This window comes from Dromiciops gliroides, chromosome 2, assembly GCF_019393635.1.
Source record: "Dromiciops gliroides isolate mDroGli1 chromosome 2, mDroGli1.pri, whole genome shotgun sequence".
NCBI classification, from domain to species: domain Eukaryota; kingdom Metazoa; phylum Chordata; class Mammalia; order Microbiotheria; family Microbiotheriidae; genus Dromiciops; species Dromiciops gliroides.
This window is the reverse complement of record NC_057862.1, coordinates 207679976-207694862: the sequence shown is the minus strand read 5'-3', so window position 1 is coordinate 207694862 and position 14887 is coordinate 207679976. Positions and strand designations below refer to the sequence as shown.

Below are 14887 nucleotides of genomic sequence, written 5' to 3'. Positions count from 1 at the left end.
TGCTTGTTACTGAACATTGTAAAGACTGTACTACTTTTACTGAGCCCTGACAGTTAATGAGCCAGAAGCTGAAGCCATCTGACTCGTTTAGCATGTTTCAAAATAACTTCCTAAATAGCATTGCTTCTTTCTATCCTATTCTTGGGGATCATAGGGCGAAAAGAGGGAAAGGAAAAGGTAATGATAGAGAGATATAAGAGTTTCCCCTTTTTAATACATTTGTAGTAAAATGAACTTTAAATCCCAAGGTTACCTGAGACAAAGAACCACCATTTTAATACCAATTTTTTTCCTATTCTTTCTGTTGACTGCTAGACATGGAGCAATATAGTCTCTGAAGAAATCAAAATAAATGTCGCTGAGCAAGCAATCAAAAGTACATAATAGGTGTCAGCAGGTTACCACATATTACAAACAGAGAAGAAACATAAAGGATACCAGCAAAGAAATTCATAAGTAAAAAAATAAGTGGAATGGTCATGTGTCAAAAGCAAAAATGATGACCCATTGACAGCCTATGAGTTTCATTTGCTTCTCTGATTTCCCTTGGTTTCTCTTGTCTTCTCCTCTGGTTGCTTCTTTCTTTTGAAAGAGGGAAAGGCCCCCAGGAAACTGGATGGACCCTTGTGGCAAAATTAGAGTAAGAAATGAACAAGTTGCTTTTATTTTGTCCCCCATTAGATTGCGAGATCCTTGAGAGAAGAGACTGTTGTTTTTTGCCTTTCTTTGTATTGTCAGTACTTGGCGCAGTACTTGATATTTATTAAATTCTAGTTGATTGACACTAAATAGTCATATATAATGTACAGGCATGAATCACATACAGCCATCATTATTGGGGCAAATACTCATGCCAATTAGATCATAAATATACTGAGTTTTGAAATATTAGGAACTTTAGTATCACTGAATCATTGACAGATGAATTGGCTGGAAAGCTGAAAAAAAAGCTCAGGTAAATACAAGATACCAGGAAAAGATATGGAGCTAAGTTTAGTTTCCCTTTATGACCTGACAATTAGGAAAGAAATATCTTCATTATAAACTTTCCTACAACTCTAAACATCTAAGTCAAGATGAGGTCTAGTTGCTAATCCTGCTAACCAATTCAGGTTCAGCGTATATATTCTCAGATGTTGCTTGATGCTCTTACCTCAAACTGGAGATGTCTCTCTATAGTGGAATCTCTCAGGGATTTGTACTCAATCTTATTCTTTCAGTACTTTAAATAATAACCTGCATGAAGACAGAATCAGCATGTTTATTAAATTTTCAGATATCTTGAGTCTAAGGAGAATAGCTAGTACAATTCATGACACAATTAGGATAACATTTTCCTAGGTTCAATTCATCAATGAAAGTACTAAAAAATATGAAAGAGATGACTAAGTTACAGGACACATAAAATAAAATAAAAGTAAATGTCTGAGGATTTTGTTGGACTGCAAGCAAATAGTGTGATCTGAAAGCCTAAAGAAGGTCATTTGATTTTAGGATGCATTAATGGCAATGATGGCAATAATTCACATTTCTGCAAGTCATCGCATTTGTAAAGCATTTTATATGTCCCATTTCAATCCATCAATAAGCATTTATAAAGCACCTACTGTTTTCTAGATAGGTTTCTAGGTAATGGGAATGAAAAAAAGAGGCCTCATGGAAGGGAATTAGAGTTGTACTTTGAAAGAAGCTATAGGCCAGAAGCCCAGAAACTCAGGGAAGAGGAGTCGCTATGGTTGGTTTCCAACTTCAACAATGCTTGAACGGAACCTGCTGCTCCATTCCCGGCCTGAGCTGCCCTTAGCCACCTCTCCACCTTCACCTCCAATAACCAACAGTTCTCTGTCTTACCTTTGAGCAGCAGCTGTCCGCCTCAGCTGCCCCGGCCAGCACCGCCCCAGCCTCAGCCTCAGCAGCAGTTGCTACGCTGCTCCTCATCTAAGCCGCCTCCACCATCTCTGCCACCATGATGACCTTGTCTCCCTCTCAGGTGCGACAGAACTACCAGCAGGACTCTGAGGCCACCATAAACCCGCAAATCAACCTGGAGCTCTATGCCTCCTACAATTATCTGCCTATGTCTTACTACTTTGACCAAGATGACATGGCCCTGAAGAACTTTGCCGAGTATTTCCTACACCAGTCCCATGAGGAGTGGGAGCATGCTGAGAAACTGATGAAAATGAAGAACCAATGGGCTACATCTTCCTGAAAGACATCAAGAAACCAGACCACGATGACTGGGAGAGCCGACTGGACACAATGGAGTGTGCTTTGCACTTGGAAAAAAAAAATGTGAATCAGTCGTTACTAGAACTACACAACCTGGCAACTGACAAAAACGAACCCAATTCATGTGGTTTCACTGTAACTCACTACCTGGACAAAGTAAAAAAACAGGTAAAGTCCATCAAACAACTGAGTTATCATGTAACCAACCTGTGCAAAATGGGGGCACTCAATTCTGTCATGGTGGTATATCTTTTTTTTTTTTTTTAGTGAGGCAATTGGGGTTAAGTGACTTGCCCAGGGTCACACAGCTAGTAAGTGTTAAATGTCTGAGGCCGGATTTGAACTCAGGTACTCCTGACTACAGGGCTGGGGCTCTATCCACTGTGCCACCTAGCCACCCCGGTGGTATATCTTTTTGATGAGCACACCCTTGGAGACAGTGACAACGAGAGCAAAGCCACACCTGGCTTCCCCCACACCTGGGAACTGTGGGTGCCACTCCTCCTGTCTTTCAGTGCATGCATATTTTGGTTATCTGACCTTTCCATAATCTGTACCAAAAACACTACCACCATTTACATCCCGATAAAGTGACTTGGTACTGACTAAAAAGAAAAGAAAAGAAAAGAAAAGAAACAAAAAAGCTATAAATAGTAGGGGCAAATAAGAATGTATTCCAGGCATGAGAAGACCATGTAGCAGTAATCAGACAGATAGGAGAGAATCATGAGAGAACCATATTATGAAAACAAACCCAGAAAAGAAGCTTATGCAAGAGAAAAAGGTGATTATTAGTGTTAAACCCCCCACAGAAGGATCAAAATAGATGATGAGAAAAGGCTGGTGGTGTGGGTAATTAAAAGGTCATTTGTAACTTTGGAAAAAAAGAATTTCTTCAAATTCTCCAAGTATTAAAAGGAGTTGAGGAAGGATAGGAGAGGAAGTAGGATCAATTATTATAGACAGCTTTTTCTAGGAGTTTGACTGTGAAAGAAAGAAGAAACAGGACAATAATTTGAAAGAATGGTAGGGTTAAGGATAGAATTAAGTAGGTTTTGCTTATTTGTTTATTTTTGAAGGATGGGGGAGACCTCAATATTCAGGCAGCAGGGAAGAAGCCAGCAAACTGGAAGAGATTGAAAATGGGGGGAGGAGTTATTATGGAGGCAAATTTCCCAAGGAAATGGGAGGAAAGAGAATAAAGGCCCTGGATATGGTAAAGAGGAAGACTTCATGAGGGACTATAGGAAGAGAAAATAGGGCTTTGTTTCTAGAGGTTATGAGGTGCAGAGTAGGGAAGAAAGAGCTATGGTAAAACACTTCTATTTTCTTAGTATAGTATAAGATCTTCTACTGAGTAGATGGGGAAAAGGTAGTGTGGATGGTAACTAAAACTCAAGAATATTAAGTGATTTGTTCACAATCACACTGAAGAAACAGGACTCAGACTCAGATATTCTGGGTTTCAAGGGGCAACTAGGTGGTGCAACAGATAGAGTATTAGACCTGAAATCAGAAAAACTCATCTTACTGAGTTCAAATCTGGCCTCAGGCACTTACTAGTTGTACGATCCTAGGGAAGTCCCTTAATTCCAGTTTGCCTCAGTTCCACATCTGAAAAAAAAAAAAAAAAGCTATAGAATTAAATCACTACAGTATCCTTGCCAAGAAAATCCCAAATGGGGTCAGGAAGTGTCAGTCAAAACTGAAATGACTGAGAAACAACAACAAAATTCTGATTTCAACTTCATAGAGTATATATAACTATATAGAGAGAATAAAATCTATAAGAATAAGGTCGGCCTGACACTCCCATCTCATCTATACCCTTTGTCACCTCTGAGTGAAGGGAAAGGTCAATTGTCTCCAGGAAGCAGCTCATTACAGTTTTTCTCCCCATTTCCAACCAGCTAAACTGCTTTTGAACTTCTTTGGAAATATTCATCCTGCCCCCATGGTAGGTAATCACCCCTCCCTTTTCAGCTTCCTTTTATGTGTAGTCTTCCCCCCATTAGATTATAAACTCCTTGAGAGAAGAGACTGTTTTTATTTGTATTTATATCCCCAGTGCTTAGCAGAGTGTGTGGAATATAATAGGCACTTAGTAAATGTGTATTAACTGACTGAGAATAGTGTTCAGATAGAAGAAAGTGATAGTCCCACACTACTCTGACTTAAACTTCAGTAGTAGTGTTTTTTAGTTCTAGACAGCACATTCTCAAGAGAACAGTCAGAAAATAAGCAAGTCAGAAAAAGATGAACAGGGTAGTTCAAAACTAAGCAATCAAAAAAAAAAACAACTAAGCAATCAATAAACATTAATTAGGCATCTACTATGTGCCAGGCATTGTGCTAAGTGCTGGGCATATAAAGAGGCAAAAACTAGTTGTTAGCTTCAAGTAACTTACAGTTTAATGGGAGACAAATTACACACACACACACACACACACACGTGTGTGTGCATACATATATAAGTACGTACACACTATATATACACTAAATATATACACTATATATGTATATACATATACATGATACACACATGCACTCACAAAGCTATATACAGGATAAATAGGAAATAATTAACAAAGGTTAGGTGCTGGAATTAAGAAAGGTTGGGCAAAGCTTCCAGTAGAAGGTGGGGTTTTAGGTGGAATGTGAAGAAATCCATGGAGTTCAGTAGTTGAGACAAAGGGAAAACATTCCAGGCACTGGGGACATTTAGAGAAAATGCCCAGAGCCAAGAGATGGAATATCTTGTTCAAGTAATAGCCAGGAGGTCAGTGTCACTGGATTAAAGAGAACACGTAGAAGAGTAAGGTGGAAGAAGACTGGAGAGGCAAGAGGGCACTGAGTTATGAAGGGCTTTGAATGCCAAAAAGAACATTTTGTATTTATTTACTCTTGGAGTCACTAGAAAGCCACTGGAGTTCATTGTGATAGGGGACTGGAGTAACTCAGAAGTTTTCTCCTTGAGAAGCTAAACTAAAGGACAGACACACTTAAGAAGGAAGGGGAGAGGGGGCAGCTAGGTGGCTCACTGGATAAAGCATGGGCCCTGGATTCAGGAGTACCTGAGTTCAAATCTGGCCTCAGACACTTGACACTTATTAACTGTGTGACCCTGGGCAAGTTACTTAACCCCCATTGTCCTGAGGGAAAAAAAAAAGTAAGGGGAGGTAAGGGACACCTGGGACACAGATAACTCCAGAAGTCAGAACTATTACCCCTCATTCAAACTTTCCCCACCCCCAAAAGGAACTTTCCATTGTCAGGTGGTCACCCCATATATCCTTTATAAAAGCTTTGGCCTTTCTTCTGTTCTGGGAAGAGAATGTTTCTAAGTCATCTTCCCTTGAGGAGAAGTCTTTGAACTTCCCTCTTGGTCATTTTCTCTAGTGGCCAAATAAAAGGACATTTAATTCTGTTTAGACTGTGTAAGAGAGTTGTAATTCTTTACAGAGGAATACCTAAGGACCCACACTACCTATTTCCCCCATGACAAATGGATAGTGGAGTTATGTGATAGGACCTGCAGTATTGGTTAAAGAAACAAGACAAACTAAAGCATGGAGAAGAAGAAGAAAAAGAGCTGTTTTCAAATATTTGAAGTTATTATGGATAAAATTCAAGTCAAGTCAATTAAGCAAAATGTACTAAGCATTGACTATATGCTAGGAACTGGAAATATAAAATGAAAATTAAATTTCAAATCCTTTCTGCACTCAAAGAAGTTATATTCTTTGGGAAAGAAAATATAACTAGACTGAGATATAAATACAAAGTAATTTAGGAAGAAGAGAGAACTGAAAATGGTGATTTCATTGGTCAAGGGGAAGGATAAAACTTATTCTACCTGGCCTCAAAGGAAAGAACTATTACCAACAAAAAGAAATGAAATATAGGAAGATTTAGGTTCAATATAAGGGAAAATCTCCCTATAATTAGCTATCCAAAATGAAAGTGAGCTGCCCTAGGGTTAGTGAGTTGCCTGCTACTGGGACTACTCGAATGAAGTCTGGGTGACTACTTTGATCAGGGATGTTATAAAGGGGATTCATGCTTCAGGTAAGAGTTGGACAAGATGATGACTAAAGTCTCTTTCAACTCTATGATTAAATCTGCATGCCTAAGAAGGGAACCTGAAATAGTATATGATTTTTTTTCAAAACCAAACGACTTGGAAAGAAACTAGAATTTCAGTGATTAAAATGGGAAGTGATTTAATAGTAGTCTTGGGCAAAGATAGGGAAAAAATACTGAAAGGTTTGGAAACTACTGCATAGATAAAGAATGTTACAGTTTTAGCACACCAGGGTCTGCCAGGGTTGCTGATTTGCTCAAAATTTACACACAGCAGGCTGTTTAGAGAATCCACAGACCAACGTAAATATTTCCCCCAAACAGAAATAATCAAAGTTCAATGTGAGCTTAAATATCAAGCTCAGGCAAATGTCAATTTCCCCCTTCTTTGCTCTGACTAAATAATCAAAGGGAGCTAATTCTACGAGTGTAAAAATCTTTCTGCCCTCCTTAATAACCCCTTGCAACTGTGACAAAATCAAATACTATGTTTTATTTTTACATCAAAACAAAGTGAACTTTTATAAATCAGGTTTATGCATTCCACTGTGTAAAGAACCAATGAGAGAGATTTATCTCAAAATCCATAAATTGAACACAAACTCACATAATAAATTAAATCAAGTATGAAAGAAAATCAGCATCAGGTTTGTGGAATGATAAATATGTGAAAGGTTGAAAAGCAGCACAACTGGGCAAAAGGAATCTTTAGCGAGAATTTGGATGTGTATTGGGGTGGGGAAGTTTGTTAGAGAAGAGAAGAGAAGAGAAGAGAAGAGAAGAGAAGAGAAGAGAAGAGAAGAGAAGAGAAGAGAAGAGAAGAGAAGAGAAGAGAAGAGAAAAACAAAAGGAAGAAAAATAAAAGAATAAAGGGAATTTGGAAATATGGAGTGGATTTAAAATTTCATTGATATTTCCTTCTATCAGTGCAGATTGGTACCTTCTCTACAAGTTTTACAGTAGCAATTCTCTCTCAAATCCTGGTCCATGGACCACTGGAGGTGCCCAAAACCCTTTCAGGGATATCTGAGGTCAAAATCATGTTCTTAATAATACTAAGCCATGGGGCAGCTAGGTGGTACAGTGGATAAAACACCAGCCCTGGATTCAGGAGGACCTGAGTTCAAATTTGGCCTGAGACACTTGACATTTACTAGCTGTGTGACTCTGGGCAAGTCATTTAATCCTCATTGCCACGCCCCCCCCCCAAAAATAATAATACTAAGTCATTATTTATCTATTTTCCTCCCTTTTCCAACTATGTATTAACATAAGGCCAGATTATCTTGATGTAATTGAACAAAAACAACACATCACAATGGATTGAATGTAGAAGCAGATATAAGAATCCCGTGGTTTTTATTAAGCCAGACCTTAGAGAAATCTGCAAAAATAATATGTGTCACCTTTTATTATTTTTGTTCTGACAAATATTATTTCTCATGACTTTTATTTGTGTTAACATGTTATAGTTTATTGTTATTTTAATGAATTGATAAACATTTTAAATTATAATTTTATTTTCTAACATGATAAATCTTGACAGATATAACTAACATAAATAAAAGCTATTTGGAATCCTCCATAACTTTTAAGAGTAAAGGGATGCTGAAACAAATTTTAAAAATCTGAGTGCCACTGTTTTAGAAAGTTGCCTGGAACACTGAGAGGGTAATGACTAAAATCACACATTCAGTGTTTCCACTAACAGGAGAAGGGGCAAAGGCGAGTCACTGGCACCTTAAAACAAGTTGTTTTGGGCACAGCACTTGGGGCTCGTCAGCCTTGACAGGCAACTCGCCTAGGGGAAGGAACCCTGATTTTAAACCTCTGCTGCCTTGGGGCTATATCCATGTATGGGAAAGGCTTCAGGAGTTAACCCCGAGGAAAAATCAGGAGGTGGAGTCCCTTAGGCAGTTGGATGCTGGACATCACATCCCTCTGGCAACTCCTGCGGAGGAACTGGTGCCAAACTGTACTGACTCTGCCTCTCCTTTGGATCCATCAATGTCTCGGAGAGGGAAAACCTGCTGCATGGGCAACAGCTTGTTTTCCATATTGATCCGCCCAGGTCAGCGCCCTGTTTAAGGTGCTGATCCATGGTCATCCAAGACTGGCAGAGGCCTGTTAATAATGTTTGTCAGAGGTAGTACTTAAACATGAGTCTTCCTGACTTTAAGATCAGCTCTTCTACCCACTATTCCATGATGCCTTTATAAAGAGAATTTACATGCAGAAAAGAGAAAGCTGGTAAAATGACATCATAATGCTTCCAAGATGGTGTTTCAGAGGAGATATGCTACCTCCCTTAAAACAGAGCCAGGAACTCCTACCTTCCCTTGGGAAATGAAGCTCAGTATGAAAAGGTTCTAACTGTTCTTTTGTAGAGAAAATGTCTTGCAAAAACACCAAAGGTCAAAAAAAGTGATACTTTTACAGAAGAAGTATGGAAGTCAACAGCAGCTGTCTGCCTACTACTGAAGAACTGAATGACCACACTGTTACTCTGACGATCTCAGCAAGTGTGAATAAGCAATCACAGTCCTCAAAGTAGATAGATGTTGGACACATTTGGGTGCTTTGTGACTTTAACAGATTTTGAGTGATTATGTCACTGGAGGAGGCTACCAGCATAGAAAACCAAAAGGAGAATATGCCCTGTTTCCTGGGAGGGAAGAGAGAGAGATTTCTCTACCCATCTTCAGTGTTACAGGAGGAAATTTTACTCAAATCTAGGCTAACATAGATGGCCTCTAAGCTCCTTTCCAACTTTAGGAGTCTAGGATTCTATGACAAAGCAAATGCTAAAGAAGGATACAGGGCAGGAGATAAAATAGAAAATTCCTCACTGTCTTTCCATCTTCCAAACTCCCATAGAAGTAATCCAGTTGGAGATGGAGCATGGTATAGAGAAAGATGCTAGAGTTGGCCTTGAAAAGCCTGGGCACAAGTACAAGCCCTGTCATTTATTTTAATAGCATCCAGCTGACTTCTACATATAGAAGCAGGAAATTGATAAATACTTGTTGAATGAATCTATCGATCAATTTCACTTTTTAGTGACAAGCATGCCATGGCACCAGGTAAGCATAGGGACATTTTTCATATTTTCTTTTTTTTTTTCTGTTTTGTTTTTTGTTTTTTTTTGCGGGCAATGGGGGTTAAGTGACTTGCCCAGGGTCACACAGCTAGTAAGTGTCTGAGGCCAGATTTGAACTCAGGTACTCCTGAATCCAAGGCCGGTGCTTTATCCACTACGCCACCTAGCCGCCCCCATTTTTCATATTTTCTAAATGATACAAAATATTGACAAAATCTAGAGTCAAATGCTTTTCTTATCATTGAAATGATTACATTCATGGAATATTTTGAACAGATGTATGGTCCATTTCTTTGAGAATTATAGTATTCCTTAGCTACCCTACATCTGGTTCTCTTTACATAATCTGGATAACTAGATTCTTCTTCACTACCACCCCCCCACCACCCCCATCTCTATTCTCTCTGTTATCTCCAAGACTGGGGTGGAGGTTTATATTAGTCCCAATGATCATTAAAAAAAAAACACTTCAGCTCCTACATTGACTTCTTTCTTTCTATCATACTCTGAAAAATTGCAAATTAAAATATCTTTTTAGAATGATGCCCCAAACCCAGTGATAAAAAATTATCATCTATTTTCTAATCGATATCAGTATATGACTTTTTAACATTCCACAACAAACTAACCTGACACTACATCCATCAACAATGCACATAGAAAATTATTTTATTCATAAGCCAGATCTTCAAGTATCATTAGAAATTCCATCAAATAGTCTAGAAGCCTAGTGACAAGAATTTGTTGTTTAAATAACTTACTAGTTGGTCTTGAACTTTATCTTTGGCATTGAGAAAAGTCTAATGTTGCATGAAGATTTGAAAAAAAAGATCCATTGTGCTACATGGCCAATTTTTCTGTGTTTGGGTTGGTGGAAGAAAGTAAATGTTTCTAAACTATGTGATTTTTGTTTGTTCCACAGTATTTCTTCCCATCTTTACTATTTTACCTTACTGAGCTAGAGATAGATCTTCTCCATCCTTCAACCCTATTTTCTTATTGGGTGTCAAAGGCCCAGACCACCATTTCACAAAACTCCATGAAGTTCCTGGATCCATTATGCCCCAAATGTCTTTACTTCCTTTCCAGCAGCCTTGCTCCTGCCTGAATATCCTCTCTTCTTCCTTTCCAGTTCCCTTTCATGTGCTATCTTTCTCATCAGAATTTCCATCAGATTTCTTGAGTTTAGGGGCTGTATTTGTGTTGTATTTATATCCCCAGAGATTAGATCAAAACAGTACTTGGCCCAGGGTGTTTACTAAATGTTCTAGCCATCCATTTATCTATCTAATCTATTATGTCTAAAAACCTGAAATAGTGACTCATTGACAGGTCTTCAAAAGGCTTTTGCCTATATAAAAACTCATTTCAATGAGCCAAAAGCAAATATTTGAAACCATGGTTTTAATAAGAATTTCCCCTATGGAAAAAAAAATACTGTCAAATTTCAAGGGGACTGTCAAGCCCCTCAAGGATGGAATCATGGAGCCAATGATACCAGAAAAAAAAGGAGATCAACAGGGCCCAACAAAAGCAAACTTACAGGGGGAAACTAGGTGGCACAGTAGATAAAGCACCATCCTTGGATTCGGGAGGACCTGAGTTCAAATCCATCCTCAGACACTTGATACTTTACTAGCTGTGTGGCACTGGTCAAGTCACTTAACCCTCATTGCCCTCCCCCCCCCAAAAAAAGTGAAAAGCAAACTCACAGTAAAAGAATGTGTGGGGCCAAATTGTGATAAGAGGATAAAGCACATTCCTATTCAGGCTAGAAATTATTAGAATGCAAAATCCAATAAGGAAGGTAGGTGTTGTTTCCAAATTCAGGTACCACCCTATAAGGAAGAGCAGACCCAAAGATTCCCCTACTAGGCTTAGACCCTAAGGAAGTCATTGATAGGAAGGAAATCCTCATATGCCCCCAAAATATTTATAATGAACTTTCTGTGATAGTAAAGAATCAGAAGCAAAGTGGATGTGTATCAACTGGGGAATGGCTAATCAAATTGTGGTACATGAATGTCATGGCACAGAAATAAGAATATGATGAACATAGAGAAATCTGGAAAGATTTACAAGCTTGGATGCAAAGTGAAGTAAGCAGAGAAAGAAAACAATATAAACAATGACTACCACAATATAAGTAGAAAGAACAACCGCAAAACAATGAAAAGTGAATGTTGAAAATTAGATAATTCAAGTAAAGCTTCAAAGAAGAGATATGAGAAGACACTCTCACTGCCATACTTTTGTAAAGGTGGGAAGTCCACAAATATGGTATATTGCACATATTTTCAGATTTTTTCAATATATTAATCAATTGTGCTGATTTTTTTCATTTTCTTGTGTGTGTGTGTGTGTGTGTGTGTGTGTGTGTGTGTGTGTGTGGAGAGAAAGAGATATATGGTATGGCTTTCTGGAAGAAAATATAGAAAAAGATACTGGGGAAAATTTGGGTGATCTAAAAAATCAATAAAATTTATGTTTATGTTTTGTGTATGTTTTGAAAAAATAATTTATTTAAACTAGTGATTATGATTTAAAAAACAGTTGATTATTTTTATTGCTTAATTGTGTAGATTATTATTGAAATAGAGTTGAGAGGAAGGGATTAGGGAAGACCCAGGTAGGGGCGAGAGAGAGATTTAAAACTTCAATATTTTCCCAGAGCAAAATTTCTGGATGAGGGCTCACAATTATAGAAGATAGTCTTTGGTTCAATTTTCAACTCTCCACTGCAGAGACCGTACTTATACAAGTTTTCCTCAAGGTTTTTGAAACAGTCAGTAATACATCTGAGACAGCTACTGTGATGGCACTGAGTTAGGATCTCTGCTATTTTCCCAAACTTGGTTCAAAAGGAAAGCCACCCCCCTGAAGTGGAGTCTGGTGAGAGACATACCTAAGAGAAGGAAAAGTAAAATTCAAAAGAAATTGGGGGGCTAGTAAAGAATCCAGCCTGCCTTTTCACCAGCTCAGCAACTGCCACCACTGTTAGATTTAGAATATAGAGCCATCTCCTCCTCTATTTTGTATTTCAAAGCCCCTCCACAACATCCTGAGTCTACCTTCCTTTTCTCCTTTCCCTTAAGAAAAGTTGGCAATTCTTCTTGTCAAAGCTAACTCCTCCACTGCCCCCCTCCTCCACTTCTCCTCTCAAAACTTGCTGATTTATTCATCTCCATTGTCTCTCTCCCCTTCAACCTCTCTGTGACTATTGACTCCTTCCCAGTAGCTTACAAACATGCTCAGGTCTCCTAATTCTTTTTTAATGAACAGACAAACAAACAAAAAACATTACTTAACCCTACCATTCCCTGAAGCTATCATCTTATATCTTAGCAGACTTGGATCCAATTGTAATCTCTATGGAGAAGACTTCCAAATCTATATCCAGCCCTAACCTCTTTCCATGTTATCAACTACCTGCTTACATATTCCATAAGCATCTCAAACTCAACATGTCCAAATTATTATATTTCACCAAAAATCCTCCTTCCAGTTCCATTTCTGTTCTAAAGGATGGCACCACCATCCTTCTGATCATTAAAGTTCACAACCTTGAAATCATCTTTGCCTCATTCCTCACCTTCAACCCCCATATCCATTCAGCTGTTAAGCATTGTCAATCTTAGCTCTACAATATCTCATGGATTCATGTTCTTATTTCTTCTACTCACTCTCTATTTTAAGAATCCATCACCTCTTTCCTGGACTATTAAAATAACCTCCTAATTGGTCTCCCTCCTACAGTCTCTTTCTACTGCAATCTATCAGAGAGCATTTGTCAAGTTGAGTCCATAAAATATAGACATGACCACAAACTAGCCAATTAGAGACAGCTCTATTCTTTTTTATTCTGGTCTAGAGTTTCCCCAAAAGGGGAGAAGTAAAAGAGGTACCCAAAGAACAATGAATCCAGTGTAGAATAGGTCATTTATTCCCATACAAAAAGCAAGGATAAGCATGACAACAACAGAACAATTTTTTTTTTTTTTTTTAGTGAGGCAATTGGGGTTAAGTGACTTGCCCAGGGTCACACAGCTAGTAAGTGTTAAGTGTCTGAGGCCGGATTTGAACTCAGGTCCTCCTGACTCCAGGGCTGGTGCTCTATCCACGGTGCCATCTAGCTGCCCCAACAGAACAATTTTAAAAGAATTCAATATATTAATTTAATCCTACAATATGATTGATTGGGAGGCTAGTATTTTAAGCTACATCAGAACATGCAACGGTAGATTCCCCTCAGTGAAGGTCTTCAATCAAAGGCTGAATGGCCATTTGTCAAGTAAGTTGTTGGAGGAGTTCTTTCAAGTATAGTTTTAATGACTAGTGAGGTCCCTTCCAACTCTAAAAGGCTGCAGCCACTAAAGGTCATAGAGGGGCAGCTAGGTGGTGCAGTGGATAGAGCACCAGCCCTGGATTCAGGACTACCTGAGTTCAAATCCAGCCTCAGACACTTAACACTTACTAGCTGTGTGACCCTGGGCAAGTCACTCAACCCCAATTGCCTCACTAAAAAAAAAAAAAAAAAGAATATATGTCATATGACTACTTCTAAAGTTGTTTAAGTGAATTGATGATTTGTGTACAGGTTAGATTAAGTGACTTCTGAATTCCCGTCCAACTCTAAGTAAATAATTCTATAATGACAACAATCATCATATTAGTTTATTTTTATTTAATGATTTACAGTTATAAATGTGAAGCCTGAAAAAGGAAAGCATTTTGAACACAGTAGATGCAATTACATAATTTGCATTCCCTCATCAGTAAAACAAAGTGGTTAGGCTAGATATTCCCTAAGAAAATATATATTTTTTCATAAGATATTCATCTACCTCTTATTATCTACTATTTATTATTCTATGTTTAAAAGGTAGAGAAAAGAAAATACCCATGCTAGATGAGAAGTGAATAAAGGAATAACATCATTTCAAAGGGTAGCATTGGATTGTGACCTGAGTAAGAAAGAAAAATGCTTTGATTCAAGTCCAACAGCATCTACAATGCCTGCTTAAGAGTATTTAAATCAGCATCTGAGACCATTCCTAGAAGTGAGAACTGCATATGCCAAGCTCAAGCCTGACCTAAACTAGGAAGAGATTTCCAGGAATAAGACAGAATTCAGGAGTTCTTCTGAAAGACGGGATGATTGGGGCTTTAAAACTGGACTACTTTAAAAACTGAGGGTTCCTTGCTTATATTGGTTTATTACCAGAAAGGACTTCACTAGTAGAGTCAATGGGTACCAGTGTGTGCCTATTGGACTTCACTGAATAGACTAAGAGAAAGAGCATACTGGAGAAGAAGTAGGGGGAAAATGACTAGCTTTGGAATCAGAATAATTTAATTCAAACTCTACCTGTGATGTACTACTTGTTTAACCTTGGACAAATAACTTAATGTCTCTGGGTCTCCATTTACTCGTTTATAAAATGAAAAGATTAGACCCAAGCTCCCTTCCAA

At 38.3% G+C, this 14887-nt stretch overlaps 1 pseudogene; it reads left to right on the top strand.

Moving 5' to 3' along the window:
- The first annotated feature begins 1966 nt into the window (after positions 1-1966).
- LOC122738583 lies at positions 1967-2826 on the top strand (annotated as a pseudogene).
- The last annotated feature ends 12061 nt before the right edge of the window (positions 2827-14887 follow it).